This window comes from Ambystoma mexicanum, chromosome 6q, assembly GCF_040938575.1.
Source record: "Ambystoma mexicanum isolate Mex_15411 chromosome 6q, UKY_AmexF1_1, whole genome shotgun sequence".
Lineage (NCBI taxonomy): Eukaryota > Metazoa > Chordata > Amphibia > Caudata > Ambystomatidae > Ambystoma > Ambystoma mexicanum.
This window is the reverse complement of record NC_090937.1, coordinates 40250983-40266584: the sequence shown is the minus strand read 5'-3', so window position 1 is coordinate 40266584 and position 15602 is coordinate 40250983. Positions and strand designations below refer to the sequence as shown.

Here is a 15602-nt window from a genome sequence, read left to right as displayed (position 1 = left end):
ACCAGGGGCTGCTGGCTGCCGCAGACTGAGTCAGATGACTCTGCCACGGGTGGCCAGGCTGGTGGATTTCAAATGGCCGGGGCTCTGCCCCACGGAAGGTAGGTCTTAAAAGAAATAACTTATTTTGAGTGGCGGCTGTAGCCTATCACTTTGAAAGTGATGGGCCCCATCTGCCCAAATATACGTTTTTTCTTTTAAAATCTTACCTTCCATGGGGCCGCTGTGCCGCGCACCTCTTTTTGTCATCATCAGGCTAGGCAGCCTAAGTGATTGAGACAAGGCAGGGTAAAGCCCAGGACCAGGCGGGGCACGGGCGGCAGCGTGGTCCCACTAGTGTCTGTCACAAAAGGAATGAATTGCGTTTGCAACTTTGGCACTATTTCAGTGGTGCCGAGCCTGACTCGAGACAATTCTATGCCCCAGTCCGACCCTGGATAGCATTCATCCAAGCAAAACATGAACTGTGAATTTTTGCCTGGGTGTTTCCGTTCTTCCTTTTAATGTTATCAGCCTTATTAGTTCACAAATGAGCTTCAGCGAAGGGACCCGGAACGGTGCACGTATTGGGCTGAATCCGAACCGGCTGCACTTCGGGAGGAAAGCCCATGCAAAGACAAACTTCTGAAATGCCATTTCAGGCTTAAAGATACACACATGGGAACTAGACGGGGATAAACATGGTGCACGCGCCCACTAATCTGTCATCATAAATAAAAGCACTAGTTGAGTATTCGTGTATAATTCTCAACCGTCTTTTGCTGTCATTTTTTTACATAATTCCAGCGCATGTTTTCTATCCTGATGTGTGGTTTATACACCAGATGTGGCCCCTTAACCTGGGTACAATACGCTCGAGCATGTGCTCCGAATGAGAGCACATGCAATCCTCAGATAGGAATCCTCAGGTAGGGAGGTGGGTGTCTGTTACACCCCGCAGTTTAGTTAAGTATGTCAAGAACATGTCAGTGGGAAGGAGATATCCGAATATGCATTCTCCTCTGGCTCCTGAATATTGGGTGACAAAACATATTTAGTTTTTTAATATGTGTTAAGGTGGAAAGAGGCCCTAAAGCAGAAGTAGCACAGGCCGTTGATTTCACAACAATGTCTTGCAGAAATGACTTCTTCCAAGTTATACAACACCATGCTCATGCTTGAAGGAAGGTTGAAGGGGGGTGCATTTATGAGATGTGATGACTGATAAGAGCTTGAGAGTAAATTAATTACACAAAACACCTGGATGAGGTGACTGAAGAACGGGCTGAGTGGAGGGTGCTCTTCCTGGAGGTAACCGATTAACAATACTTGGTGTACTTTAACAGACTGTCAGATGGGGCAGAAGGGGTAGAGACAAATACAGTTCAACAGTGACTGAAACAGAATGCTTTTTTATTTATTTGCATTTTTAAAGCGCTCACACAGCCTGGGGGCATCGAGGCACAGTTACAGGAGGAGCATGTCTCAGTTGCATATTTACTACTAGCCTGTGCCAGCAGTTGCTGCAGCGCCAAACATGTGACATGGAGCAGCAGCAGTGTGATGTGCTGGTGGTGGGCTGATCTAGGTAGGTCTAGCACAGAACTGGCGCGGCCGGCGCCCCCGCGCTGAGGGCGGCGCCATGCTGAGGGTGGTGCCACGCCCGTGCTGAGGGCAGCACCGCGCCCGTGCTGAGAGCGGCGACGTGCCCGGTATTATAAGGCCAATATTTTTGGGGCACTGGCACTTATTTTTTTTACAAATTAAGCACTGTGTGTGTGTGTCTATTCAAAATGTTCAGCATACTTTCCAACATGCTACACACCTGCAATTTGGCATGTGGTTCCATGGTCTAGACAATGTACAAAATTATAAAATGTAAATTATTCTAATTTCACATTCTGCAATGCTTGGATATGTGTGTGTGTGTGCCTGTTTGAAATGTTCAGAATACTTCCCAACATGCTAAACACCCAATATCTGGCATGTGGGTAGGTTCCATGGTGTAGACAATAAAAAAAAGTATAAAATATAAATGTTCCTAATTTTTATTTTTTAAACGGTCTGCAATGCTTACCCCTGCCATATGGCTCTTTGCGCCAGAACTCTGCCGTAGTTCTACGTTCATTGTTCCTAAAGTTCAGCAGTTCATTAAAACTTAAGCAGTTCATTGTTCCTAAACATTCCACACTATCAGTATTCTAGCTGACATTAGCGGCACTCACTGCGGGTGACACAATACGGTGCTTTTGTAGTAATGCCTGTGACAGGCAACGTTGCATGTCTCTTCAACTCATCCAGAACCGGACAGAAAAACATATCCTTGACCTCAAGCCCAAGGAACGCATCTCTCTGGCTCTGAAAGCCCTCCACTGGCTCCTGGTGTCTGCAAGGATCAAGTTCAAGACCCTCTGCATTGTCCACAATGCTTTCTGGGGCCGGGGCCCATAATGTCTTCAATTCTCTGTTCCTAAGTACCTTCCTACTAGATCCCTCTGCTTGCCTACTTCCAACTCTCTGAGGGTGAGTCGCTTCTCTAAGCAGAGACTGGGTGGAAGATCTCTCCGTTCTGCAGGTGCCTCCCTCTGGAATGATATCCCTGCTGCTCTCCATCTGATCTTAGTTCCAGAAACTCCTCAAGACCTTCCTTTTCGCCTCTTACTTCTCTCTGCCTCTCCACTGCTAAACTTTTGCCTCTGCCTCTACTCTGCTCACCTTTCCCCTCCTCCTCTCTGCCTCTCCTCTGCTAACATTCCCTCCTCCTGCACAGTAATGCTGACTGGCTGCTTGGTGTTCCTATGAGTCATACAGGACACCAACCCCACCCCCTCTGTCCTGTCCCCTGAACTTACCTGCTGGCCTTCCTGCACTTGGCCTACCTTGCACTACCTGGGTGTGATTCCCTTGGGAGGCCCTGCAACCTTGCACTTAACTCTGGGCCCTGTTGCTCTGGGTGCACCTCTCCCCTTTCCTCTCCCCTGCATATCTAAACTGAACTAGGCCTAGTAAAATTGTTTGTCTTGTTCCCCCTGTTCCCCCCACTTTGCCTGGTTGCACCTTGAAACACTTGTGTATAGGCGCATTATAAATGACTTATCAATCAATCAATCTTCAATAGTGTCCCCAATCATGTTGTCCGTCACATCGTGGAAAATCTATCATGATAATTACAGACAGATCATTTCCCCCATAAATTGATGAATGTATGCCATCTCAACAGTCCAAAGCTGACATGCTTCAGTCGTACCCGTTCAAGCTTACACGCTTCAGCCCTACACGTACAGCACTTATGTTGAGGTCCCTGCTGCCTCTGCTGTAGATCAGGACACCAATAATGTTGCTGTGCAATCTCAATGCTCCAACTCAAAGTAGCTGGAACCAATTTACAGCATTCAAGCCTTTCTCATGGTCAGCTTTATGTGTGTCATACGGAGAAGGCAAACACAACAGATACCACACAGTGCTTGCACTAACCAGGATCAGAAGCTGTACCAAGCTGCACTAGAGAAGCATCCCCCTAGGCCCTAGACCCCCCTGCGCTGGTTGACAGTGAAGGGGCTTCCAGTACCCAAAGGGAAACCCTCTTGGGGACGAAATCCCTGATGTCGTCTGTCTTCTTTCAAGATGTACAGGCTGGAGCGTTGAACGACCTGCTGGAGTGTCGTCTCAGTGTGGATGGCCTATTATGTATAAATAAAGGAATTAGTACAATTATGTGTTTTGATATATATATAGTCAGAAAGTATGTCCCTTATTACCGAGAATTAGGTAGTGATTTCTGGGATTGTATGGATGGCAGGATTCTGACTTGATGAAGAAAGGCTGTATTACGAATGAATAAGAGTCATATGCTGTTTCCTATTCTGAGCGTGCGAAAGAAGGCAAAGCAAAGAATGCTTTATACCTCGAGGCTACTGCGGATAAGAATGACGTGGGAAACCCATTGCGAGGTAAGATGAACTGACTTCTGGTGTTCCAGTGATCTTCAGGCTGAAAGCAACCAACAGGAGTCAAGATACAGAGTAACCTAGGTTGGGCGCAAGAGAGAAAGAAACGTAATACTACAGTTGCTAAGCACCAGGACGCTGTATAGGTGAAGGTTCGAATGGCGTTTAAGATGGTTCGCCTGGGGATGCCTCCGAGTGTTTCCTGACAAGCACTCCGTTCTGCCTGCAGCGTATAAGAATAATATGAGTGTTAAAGAGTGAAAGCGGGAAGTAGCGAAATCAGAATAATCGTTTTAGCACAGCTGCAAAGCAAATGGTGTCCGTACCATTGCCTGGCAACGCACTAGCGTTTCATGAAGAAAAGCTGTTGCAGTAGATTCGACGGGAGTACAGGGTAGATTCGCGGGTAGAGACTAGCATGGAGAGAAGAAGAAAGGTTTAGACAATGGTTTAAATGGATCAAAGGGTAGGAGTCTCCTAGGAGCGCACTCACGATGCGTCTGCTTGGCAGAGAAGTGACGCAAGGCTCCGCTGGAAACACTGCCTCATAACTGTTCCTGACTGGAATAGGGGACGGAGCTTGTCGTGCCACAGGGACCGAAGTTGCAACCTTCCCTCGAAACATAGCATCATGTTGGGAGGTTTACTAAAAACGCCATTGACACACTTACAACGCTGCCAGAGAGACCATCAGTTACTTCTAGGCATAACAATGTGTCTTGCTCCAGAGTTGAAAACAAAGACAATTTGTTCACATTAGCTCCTACAGGAAATCCTAGCAATATTATCTGCAAAGAAGCATTGGTTTACCTCATTAAATAAACTTCAAGCAAGGACTGAAGTAGGAATTTCTGTGCGAAGCACGGTTACACCTGCTAGTAATTGATAAAGTGAAACGCATTCACTGCTTTATAAAGGTTTTCATTCAAAATAGATTGCATTTAAAAGTGTTTTGTGTTTGGTATGTGGAGAGCCAGATGAAATGCCCAGGATGGCTGTAAATAGAACCAAAAATGTTTTCAGACATTCTAAGTGTGGATTTAAGTAGCAAATCTGGATTGACGGGTTTTAATTAATGCACCAGATTTAAAATTCCACATTGGTTGTACCCATTGCAATAACCAAAATGCTTCTTTTTAAAGTTACAGTTGGCCTGTGTGTTTTGCACTGAGCTCAAAAGCTTATCTGCAAAGAATTAAACAAAGAATTAGATCATTAATCCTATTAATATGCTGAGCATCCCTGAGTTTACTATGCTAGGGTTTCTGTGCTGTGTAGAAGACGTGGAAACTTGCCCAGCACCAACAATATGATACGTTCATGCGTGGCATTGAACATGTTTAGGAACTAACAACAAATGTGTGTTTTTTTTCTTCAACTCACCAACCCTCTAAGCACATTAGAGGACTAGTATAAATAAACCCTGATCCGAGAATATGTGGCGAAAGTGCTAGGTGGTGGGAGGAAAAAACGTGTTTAACTATGTAATGACTTGATACAATATGAGTAATGATAATCTAGATAAACTAAGACCAGGTAAATAGAGTTCATAAATAAATATTCCTATATTTTATAGGAATTTCCCATTTTGTGTGTGTTGCCCGGACTGGGCTTTCTAAATTATCAGATGCAAGACAGGAGGGAACGTTAACACAGCTCCTTTATTTGGATTCAAACTCGGAACTGTCGTTCCGTGCACACTCCTTCCTTCTTCCCCCTACGTCACACCACACTCTCCGAACTGTGGCGCCTCTGCCTTAAAGCGGCAGAGGAAGGTAACACCACCCTCAGACAAATGTTCATATGTTCGGGTCAACACTCTTCGCCCCAATGGGTCGGTTTCCGGATGACTCGCTGGGGTCTGTCGCTCCTGTAACTTGGGCTTTCTGGCTCTTGTGGCTCGGCGGCCGTCACCCTTCAATGACTCGTCTTATGGGACGGGACCCACAGGTCATCTCATTGCTCACGTGGGTCCGGGTCTGGTTCCGGAGGGAGTGGATCACAGTCCTCTCTTTTGACTTAGTGTTTGAACAGGGATCTGTTCCTCGTGACCTCTTTCTCTTCATTTTCGGCCTTCTCATTCATGCCTTTAATGGCAGTGGCATTCATGGGTTTCGGGGCATAGCGGGAGTCTGATTCGTGCTTGGATCTTTCTTTCTCTTCAGTGTCTCTTCAGATGACCTCTTCATCTTCTTCTTCTCCTAGAGCTCTGGATTCTCTCACAAGGTGAGTTTGTACATCATAGCGGACCATCACTTCAGCGGGTGCCTTGTTGGTGGCCTCATGTGGCGTGTTACGATAATCACGCAGGAGTCTGCGCAAAGCTTGGTAGGGACTGGTGCCTTCGATGCGGGCTCTTTGCAGTGTCTTTTTTATGGAGGCCATGAAACGCTCTGCCATGCCATTTGCCTGGGGCCATCTTGGGGTTATCTTCAGATGTTTGAAACCCAGATGTTTTGCAAAAGCCGCAAACTCTTGCCCCATTCCCTGAGAACTTTATCAAGCGCTGCCGCTATGTGAGAGTATGACGTGGTAGTGACTCTCTTGACGATGGGGAAACGTAAATACTCCTCTATGAGTTGTAGTAGGTATTCTCCAGACTCCAGTAGTCCATCGAAATCAACGGTGAAGGTCGCTTTGGGATGTGGGTTGGCTGTATTGGTATTGGGGGTCTGCACGTGCTGTGCACTGGCACACCAGGCAGTTCTTGACCCACCTATCAACTAGTGAGTCTAGGAAAGGGATCCAGACAAAGCAGCACAATTGTTTTTTTGTGTTCTCCGCCCCTCAGTGTCCTTCCTGGGCCGTCTGACCACTTCGGCCCTGAGAGCTGCAGGGATAACTAGGCAGCATCCTCTTAGTAGTATGTTGTGGTCTTTGACAGCCAGCTCGGTGTGTATCCTAGCTAGTCTTTCCATCTCTTCTTTGCACACCCCGGGGTGGCTCAGCATCGCTCGTCGATAGTCTCTCCACCTGTTGTTGTACGTCAAACTGTTTGCCAGAGTGGTCGTAGGGTCAGCCGCCGATGCGGTTGCAACTGATTCAAGGGACAGAGCAAGAGACAGTGAGCTGACTGCAACATAATTGATGTATTCAACGTCACCGGCCCAGGTAGAAGGAGGACCCACTGGGTGGCGGCACAGGTAGTCTGTTGGATTGTGGTCGCTACCAGGTCTGTGAATTATGTCAGAGTTATATTCCTGTAGTCTTTTGCCCAATCATGCTATCCTGGGGGGAATTTTTGGGCATGGATTGCCGTACAAGAATAACAGTGCCTGGTGGTCCGTAATTAAGGTGAACTTTTTCCCAATGATAAAGTTATGAAAATGTTTGCAGGCCTAGACGGCCGCCAGACTCTCCTTCTCAGCTTGCGAGTATGCAGCCTCAGGGGTTCACAGGGCTCTGCTGGCATATGCGACAATGTGTCGAGGAAATGTGTCCGTACTTCTAGTCTGCACTAGTATGGCCCTGAGGCCAACAGGGCTGACATCAACAGTGATTTCGGTGTGCCAGCTCGGGTCAAAGTATGAAAGGTGATGGCCATCAGCCAGGGCCTTCTTGATGGATTCAAAGGTGTAGTGGAAAGTGGGGGACCAGTCAAAAACAGCTTCCTTCTGCAGAAGCCTCCTGAGGGGTTCAGTGATCGACGCATAGTGCAGATGTATCTCGCACAGTAACCAGCCATTCCCAAGAATGATCGCACATCTACTACTTGCTGGGGTTCATTCAGCTTAGTAATGGTGTCGACTTTGTCAGGGTCAGAAGTCATCCTGTCGATGGAGAAGATGTGGCCGAAAAATTTAAATTTGGATTTGCTAAACCGACATTTGTCGATATTGAGTGTCAGGCCCGCAGATTGGATTGCAGCGCATGTGGCGAGCAGTGCAGCATCATGTTCTTCTTGTGATGTGCCAAACACTAGGGTGTCATCGCTGTAATTTAGCGCACCCTTGATTGGCCTGATTATCTGTCGAATAGCTTCTGGGAAAATCTCAGCTGCCGATGAGATGCCAAAATTCAGTCGTCGATAGTGAAATAGGCCTTTGTAAGTGGCAAACGTTGTGATAATTCTTGACTCAGGATGGAGTTCCAGCTGGTGGTATCCCTGGATTAGATCAAGCTTGGAAAACATCACTAACTTGCTCAGTTGCACAATCATGTCCTCAATGCACGTGCCAAGGTGACTCTCCTGCTGGATGGCAGTGTTCGCCATCCTCATGTCTACGCAGAGACGTAGTTGCCCCCCTTCCTTTGGGACTATGACAAGTGGGGACACTCATGGAGTCGGGCCCTTGGCCGGTTCGATGATGCCATCAGCAAGCAGTTGGTTCAGTTCTCTGGAGATCACTTCTTGGAGGTGGAATCCAACTCTTCTAGGGTGCTGGGGAACAGATTGCACTGACTGGTCAATGTGTAGTTTGACGGGTGGACCCTTCAGCTTGCCTAGTCTTGTGCACAACTGGGAAAACATCTCCACAATATTGAGTTTGGTGATAAGTCTATGGGGTCTGACAGCATCTATGATGCCCACAATGTCATTCCGTCCACCGCCCATGGCAGACAACACAATTACGCCATTTTCGTTGAAGTGAATGTTGATGAGCCCAGGCGCAAGGCAGTGTTATAGCTGAGAAGGCAGCGTCCTTTGGTCGGGCTTCTGATGACATGTATGATAGTCTCAGTCTGCACTCTTTTGTGAAGGAGGCAACATTTGAAATGTCCGATGGCATGCAGAGGTGTTGCCACTCCCCATTGGAAGATTCTCAATTGTGTCTTCTCCAGTGATGGTTTGTCCGGGATGCTCAGGAATTCTTGCTCCCCCATGTTGTTGACAGTAGCACCAGAGTCCCCTAGGAAGTGGAAGAGGCAGTTGCCCATTCTGACGGCCTCCTCCGCCTCTTTGTCATCTTGGATGAGGTTGACATACTCGTCATGTGGTGGTTGGTCATAGTAGCTGGTGGTCGGGTATGGTGAAGTAGGGTATGGACTGTCATATTCATGATAATTCTGCAGGGGTTCGTCATATTCATTGAACAGGTGAGAGGGCTAATCGTAGTAGCCATAGTCATGCGGGAAGTCTGGAGTGTGGTATTCTTCAAGCGCCCTGACATAGTGCCATTGATTGGACTGGTAGAGCCTGTTCTGGTAGTGCTGAGGGTGCGGTGGCCGGTAGGGCATCCTGTAGGGCATCTGAGGTCTTGGGGTTGGGAACGGTCTCCCTTCCCTGCAGATGGACTGAAAGTGACCTTCCCTCCTACAATTGGTGCATCTTTGCGCCAGGGCCGGACAGGACCCTGTGTGGGGGGAAAGCCATTCCGCACCTGTAGCACTGCCTTTGTAACCTAGGTCTGGGTTGGTTGGTCGCTCTGTAGGGCATGGCTCCCCTCACCCCTGACCGTGTGGTAGCTTGTTGGACTGCGGCTATGAGTTTGGTGTTGTCATGTTTCACGACTGAAGTGCCTGAAATAGAGGCCGCTTGAGCATCAACTCTCTCAAAGATCCTCGCGTGTTGGCTGACTTCATCTATCGAGAGGGGCTTTTTCAACAGCTGTTGTTTGAGGGTGGGTGATAGCCTTCAATGATGCGCAGACGTATGGCCTCAACTAGGGAAAAGGCATCGAATTGGGAATGTGCCCCTTTGGCCCTCATGCGGCTGATGTATTCATCCACAGTTTCTTCAGGCCTCTGTGTGAATTGGTTGAATAGGTATCTTTCGTAGTCCCTATTCGGATCAATAATCTTATTCAGGGCAGTGATCAAAGAAGCGAAATCCATCTGGTCAGCAGCTGGGATAGTTTTAATGATCGTCTTTATTTCACTCCCCACAAGATTAATGAACACATGTCGTAGGTGTGGTGAGTCTCCCTCCCCCGAACCCTGCACAAAGTGGTGAAAGTCTTCCATCCAGTTGGCCCAACTGGACCTTTGTCGGCTTGAGGGGTCATTGAGAAAGGGAGTGGCTTGCGTAGCATGACAGATTTGGTGCTGCGCACGGGAGGCAGCGTTGTGGGGTCAGTCATGGTGGATGGGTACACTAGCGGGCTTGCCAGATGTGTCCTTTCCTGGGTTTGTTGCACTGCCGTGCACATTAAATGTCAGGCGGGTGCGTGTCACCTTGAACCTCCTTGTGATGATAGTGTGGGTCTGGGCCATGTTTGGGCGAAGAGATGTGGCTTGCTCCAGTTCACACACTAACACATATGGCATGTGGGTTGCATAATTTGCCGGCAGCATGGCGCTGTGTTATGGCCAGAGCCTGGTAGCAGGTAGGTGCAGCAGCAGGCACGTGAAATGTCATGGTAGGAGGAGGAGGAGGTTGGGTGAAAAGCGTGTGTGGCCTGGAGTTTACCAACTTCCTTGATGGCACCTTCAGGAACAGTAGGCCGCCGTTGCACCGTCACATGCGTGAGATGTTAGCAGGGTGCGGCCCCGGTCGCTCTCACCCTGACATCTGTGGCCAGCTGTATTCCTGGGCTCGGATTGAGCCTTCTGATCCATCGGGATCGTGGATACCCTGCTGGAGATACCCGAGCAATGGCGTGCAAGAGGGTGGCGGGATCGGCAGAAATCAAGAATAGGAGCCAGGCGTAGCACTGCCCGGAGCGCGGATTGCGCACCTTCATTCAGGAGGAACGGAGGAGCCACATGGTGCGATCAACAGCCGGAGGATGATGGACTCACGTCGTGGTGGGATCACCAGCTGACATCTTCCGGAGTGCAGTGGGATCACCCGCTGGAGAGGGATGGATTCCGGCTTGCTGGAGACGTCCTCGTCGCCTGTTGTTGCCCGTACTGGGCCTTCTAAATGATCGGATGCAAGACCAGAGGGAATGTTAACACAACTCCTTTATTTGGATACAAACTCGGAACTGCTGTGCCGTTCCCACTCCTCCCTTCTTCCCCCTACATCACACCACACACCCCCAACTGTGCCGCCTCTGCCTTAAAGCGGCAGAGGCGGGTAACAGTGTGGACTTTAAACGTATTCCTTTGCTAATGTGTATAACAAGAAACATAAAGAGGCAGGTGGCAGGGTGCCTAGAGAGTATTGTTTACACATATGTCGCTAATACAGCTTTTAATAGGCACATTTATATTGGCCTGACAGTCCAGAAATATTGCTGTCAGAAACAGCCAGTAAAAGATGTCTCCTTTGCCAAACTACGTAGGCATTCCCTGGAGCCGCGAAGACAGCACAGCTGTTTAAGAGCTTACCTCTGACATCTGTCTGAAACTTGCACTCACAGGTTCAACTCGCCCTGAATTGGGGTAACAATATCACCAAGATACATGTTTGTGTTTGGTGTGCCCTATAAATGTATTTAAACTAACTGGCGAAGAAGAGCTTTCACATAAACCCCCTTTCCTCACCCATACTCTAGTTGTTTGCTCCAGACTTCTTTTCCTAACCTGACTGTAGCATTGCATGACTGGATGCTGGCCTGTCCACTTCGAGTATTTCTGCTGATTTCTCTTTCATTTTTTGAACATTCAGAATTCTCCTTCCCATCCTGCCTATTAGGGGTGGGCTGGTCCATGGGAACTCTGGAGATTTCCTGGTGGGCCTCTGCATCATTTGTCTCTTTTGTCTGGTAACCTATTTTATTTCCACATTTTCTCATAGGAAAAGGGTTGAGCTTGCTGGAAATTTCTAATATTGGGCCACTTTGAAAATTGTTTCCAGGGCCTCTTTTGGTTCTCAGTCTACCCCTCCTGACTACTCCCTGAGGAGCAAACTGCACCCCTTTTTCGGTCCTTAGAAGGAGCGCATGTGAAAGCAGACCATTTTATGTACGTACAGTCAACAACAGCCTTGTGGATGCTATGCAGGGGGTGCACAGTTCTATCACAAGCTCCACAAGTCATGGATTGGTGCTTCTGAATTTTGACTAGTGCGCTTCATGATAGCAACACATGGCCATTCCCCAATTGTTCATCTGTGCCCATCTAATAGCATGGCAATCTTTAAACACACCCCTATCACAGCTTTTGACAGTAGATGCTCACATACATCAGTAAAGCCAATGTCCAAGGCCAATTGTTGATGTTCGTATGGACCCTCGGCCTGTGAACCAGTTCATTCCCCCTCCTTGTACTCCCTACTTGCATCTAACTTTTTTATGCAGTAGTTTCAGTATATCTATAATTTGTCCCGGCCAGATGTTGCCATTTGTTAAAGACATAACATGTAGCTCCATTGATTTTGAGATGCCTGTATACCCAACCTCTGTGCTATTGTGACTGGGGCTATTGCCTTTTCCCCTTGAACTCTGTCCTGCCAAACCAAAGCAGACGTGCTGCCCTGAACCTTAATATCCTTAACACTGTCTGTATGTGACTCAATGTGTACTTACCAGCTTGCCACCAAACTCCATTTTCTGTTTCCCATCCTCTCATCCAACGCCTGTCCCACCTTTAGCTCTAGCCAGGCAAGGGGCCACAAACTCCTTGCTTCCTATCGTTTATCATCCACCTCTCAATGTATTTACATTTTTCAAAGTCCTGTGCTTGTTCCATGCCTCTTTTAAGGCCCAGTTCTATTAATGACTAACCTTTATCTTTTCTTCTCCAATCATGTTTGATGTTCTAGCCAGTCCAGTCCATTTGCTACACTACTACCTCCTGGGACGTCAAGCTCATTCTCTATGTTGCATGCCCCTCTCCAAATGTCTCATAGTTTCCTTTCGCCATCCTATCCTTTCACCCATAGCTACCTCTTATCCCTCTCCTAGGGTCTCTTCCTTTTTGCACTTACCTGGGTTGACCACTGGGATACCTCCACTGCATCACCCCACTCTGAACTCTGGAATCTCCTCCGTGCCCTTCCCCTACCATAGACACTCCTGTTCAGGCCACCTCCAATTTCTCCTTCTTCTGTGCTTTCGTCCTTTGTGACTGGCTGTCCACCATCCCCTCCTCCCTCACTTCTGTTAAAGCGGGCGCAGAAGTCCCAAGTATGCCAGAGGAGCTGGAGTCAACCCGAACCAGACTCAATGACGAAATAGATAAAGTGCAAGGTAAAACCCAGCTTTATTATTGTTCAAATAAAGCAGGGACATACAAGCATTAAAATCTTCTATCTCTCTCCGAGAGCGAATACAAAAACACTAATTTAAGTAGAACAACTGTGTCATCACTGACATCATAACATAATCACAGTTACAAAAACCTATGGGGAAAGGGGATTGGTTAATGGGTATGGCTACATATAGATCATAAAAGGGTAAAACATTTGATTGGGTTAAACATATCGGATGGCTCCACCTGAGACCACCCTTATTTCAAAAAAAGCTAAAAACACATCATCTCTATGCTACAGGATTGGTTGGGATATGATTCGATAGGTGGCATGACACTATGGGTTTTTATAGGTTGGCATCTTACTAACCAACCTTCGACACTTGACAGGTCATCACGATATGAGCCAGATGGGGTTTACGGGGAGCGAGGTCCTTAGACTGTCTGCTCATTTAAAGAAGATACCATCCCTCATCTTCAGCACATGAGACTGGGCAGTCTCTTTGTACTTGACCTTGCAGGGCAGCCTATGTACTTTTAGGGAGTCTTGCAGGTGTCCTTTCTCGTTCTTGCTCCTAATGAATAGCCTTTGCTCTCCAATTATGAGTCACATGGTAGAGGACTGTAAATAACATGGAATTAGCTCCTATTTCATGGGATTTTAGCTAATATTAATGTGTGTGTCGTGTTTTCTGTTTCCACCAGGGACACTCTCGAGTTATTCTTCATGGAGCGTTTTGGCTTGCTATTTTACTGCACCTGGTTACAAAGACTGGTTGTATTCTTATAAACCTTTATTTAATCTGGGAGTATCCAGCTTGCGCCTTGGGAATTGTTATCTCGTGCCTTTGTTTTGCTGTTCCCATCCTTCCTATCTCATTCTAGCCTTGGCTCTAATTGCCAGCTACCGTTTAACCTCTGCATAGCTCTATATTTCTGTGGTTTCAGATGTTTTAGTTCTCTCGAAGTCTTGAGGCCTTTGTCGATTTAAGAGATGTTAATTAGCTATATACACATGTCGTTCATGTTGCATTCAATTTATACATTGGTTCTGTTAGTGTTCTTCATATCTATGTTAATTTAATGTAAAAATTCATATTTTACCTAGTGTACATGTTCTTTATGTGGAGTGCATGCTTACTTCGTGGCTAATCTATGCGCCTGCTTATGTTGCAATGTTAGTTAGACTGCTTTTGCCATCTTCAGCTTAAATTGTCTCTATGTCCTGTTGTACCTGCCTGGGAAATGGGCAATAAGGTTGTCTTAGTGAGTAGTGTTTCTTACCTGTACATTATTGGATCAGGGGCAGGTCATAATCTACGGATGACATATTCATCTGTTTCCCAACACTTCTTTCAACTCTTGGCTCCAGGACCACCACCATCACTCTCTGCGGCCTGTCTCTTGCTGATTACTGGGTGTTTTACTGCCCAGTCCTCTTCCAACCCTTAGTACAGCAGTGTTGTTTTGCCCATTACAGCCTTGTTCCCCTCTTCTCTAGTCTACCAGAACAGGTGCCACAGCCTTCCGGTGTCATCTTTTGAGATTGGAAATTGGTTCTGTGCAATATGTTCTTGAATTATAATTGCATTATGCACCTTATGTTCACTTTAGCTCATAGGATGCCTACTAGATCAATATGCACTTTAATTGGAGATATCCAACACTGGTTGTCTGATTGCATGCTGTTTTATCATGATCTCAGCACTATGTTTAATGTTATTAGATATATGTATAATAAAGATTGACTGATTTTATATGATTCTTGGCCTGGCCTATCCCCTCATTGAGCTCCTACATTGAGATCAATTTACCCCGCTTGATTCTTCAGCGGTTTGATTCACGTGACCCCCCCTTCTCCTTTGCTCATTGTTCGGTTACTCCTCTGGGTCCACGTGGTTGGGGACGCCTATCCTTGTTCCCACATTTAGCATTAGCACCCTGTGAGGGGGAGCCAGTCAATCAGGAGGCATGAAATGCGGGCTAACACTGCTAGTGTTATCCCACATTCCAAGTCGCCTGATGACCGGTTCTCCCACCCGTTATCTTCCCCCTCTGACCCTTTTTTTTTCTCCCTCCCCAAGTCCCACTTACCTGATTAGTGCAACAGCGGAAGCCACTGCTGCAGCTCCTGCAGCCCCTGGCCCCACTTCATTTGGCCGCCATGGAAATGGAAGAGGAGCTCCGTATGGAGCCCTGCTTCCTATTCCATGGCGGCCATGTTTGTATAGTATTTTCTGTCCGTTAACAGGACGAGGCGAGACACAGAGAGAAAGAACTTTCCATTTTAAACTACAAAAAATATCAGCACCCATGTTGCAAACTACACGTGTGCTAATGGCTATATGCCTCTAGGTGGTGGGTCGACCCTCTAGTTAACAGCCCGCCACCCTCGTTAAGGGTTCCTCACTGTGCTCAGGCCCTTAACTTGGCTGGTATGCTGTTACCTACAATGTCGGCCCGCTATATATCGGCGCATATTGCCTCATTAAGTCCCTCCAACCTCTAACTTTATCGATGCAATGACTGCCCAAACTGCCTAATTCATTGCAGCTCCATAACACATCACACTCCAATGACTGCTTTAACTGCACACTACCAAATTGGACATGGTGGCAAGGACAGATGAAGTGATTGCTGATTGGTGGATCCCCACTCAGA

General features: G+C 47.2%; 1 protein-coding gene across 2 annotated transcripts in view; it reads left to right on the top strand.

Annotated features, from left to right (window-relative positions):
• C6QH4orf36 (chromosome 6q C4orf36 homolog) overlaps positions 1-15602 on the top strand; it is a 75451-nt gene that overhangs the window by 59425 nt on the left and 424 nt on the right. The window lies entirely within an intron of this gene.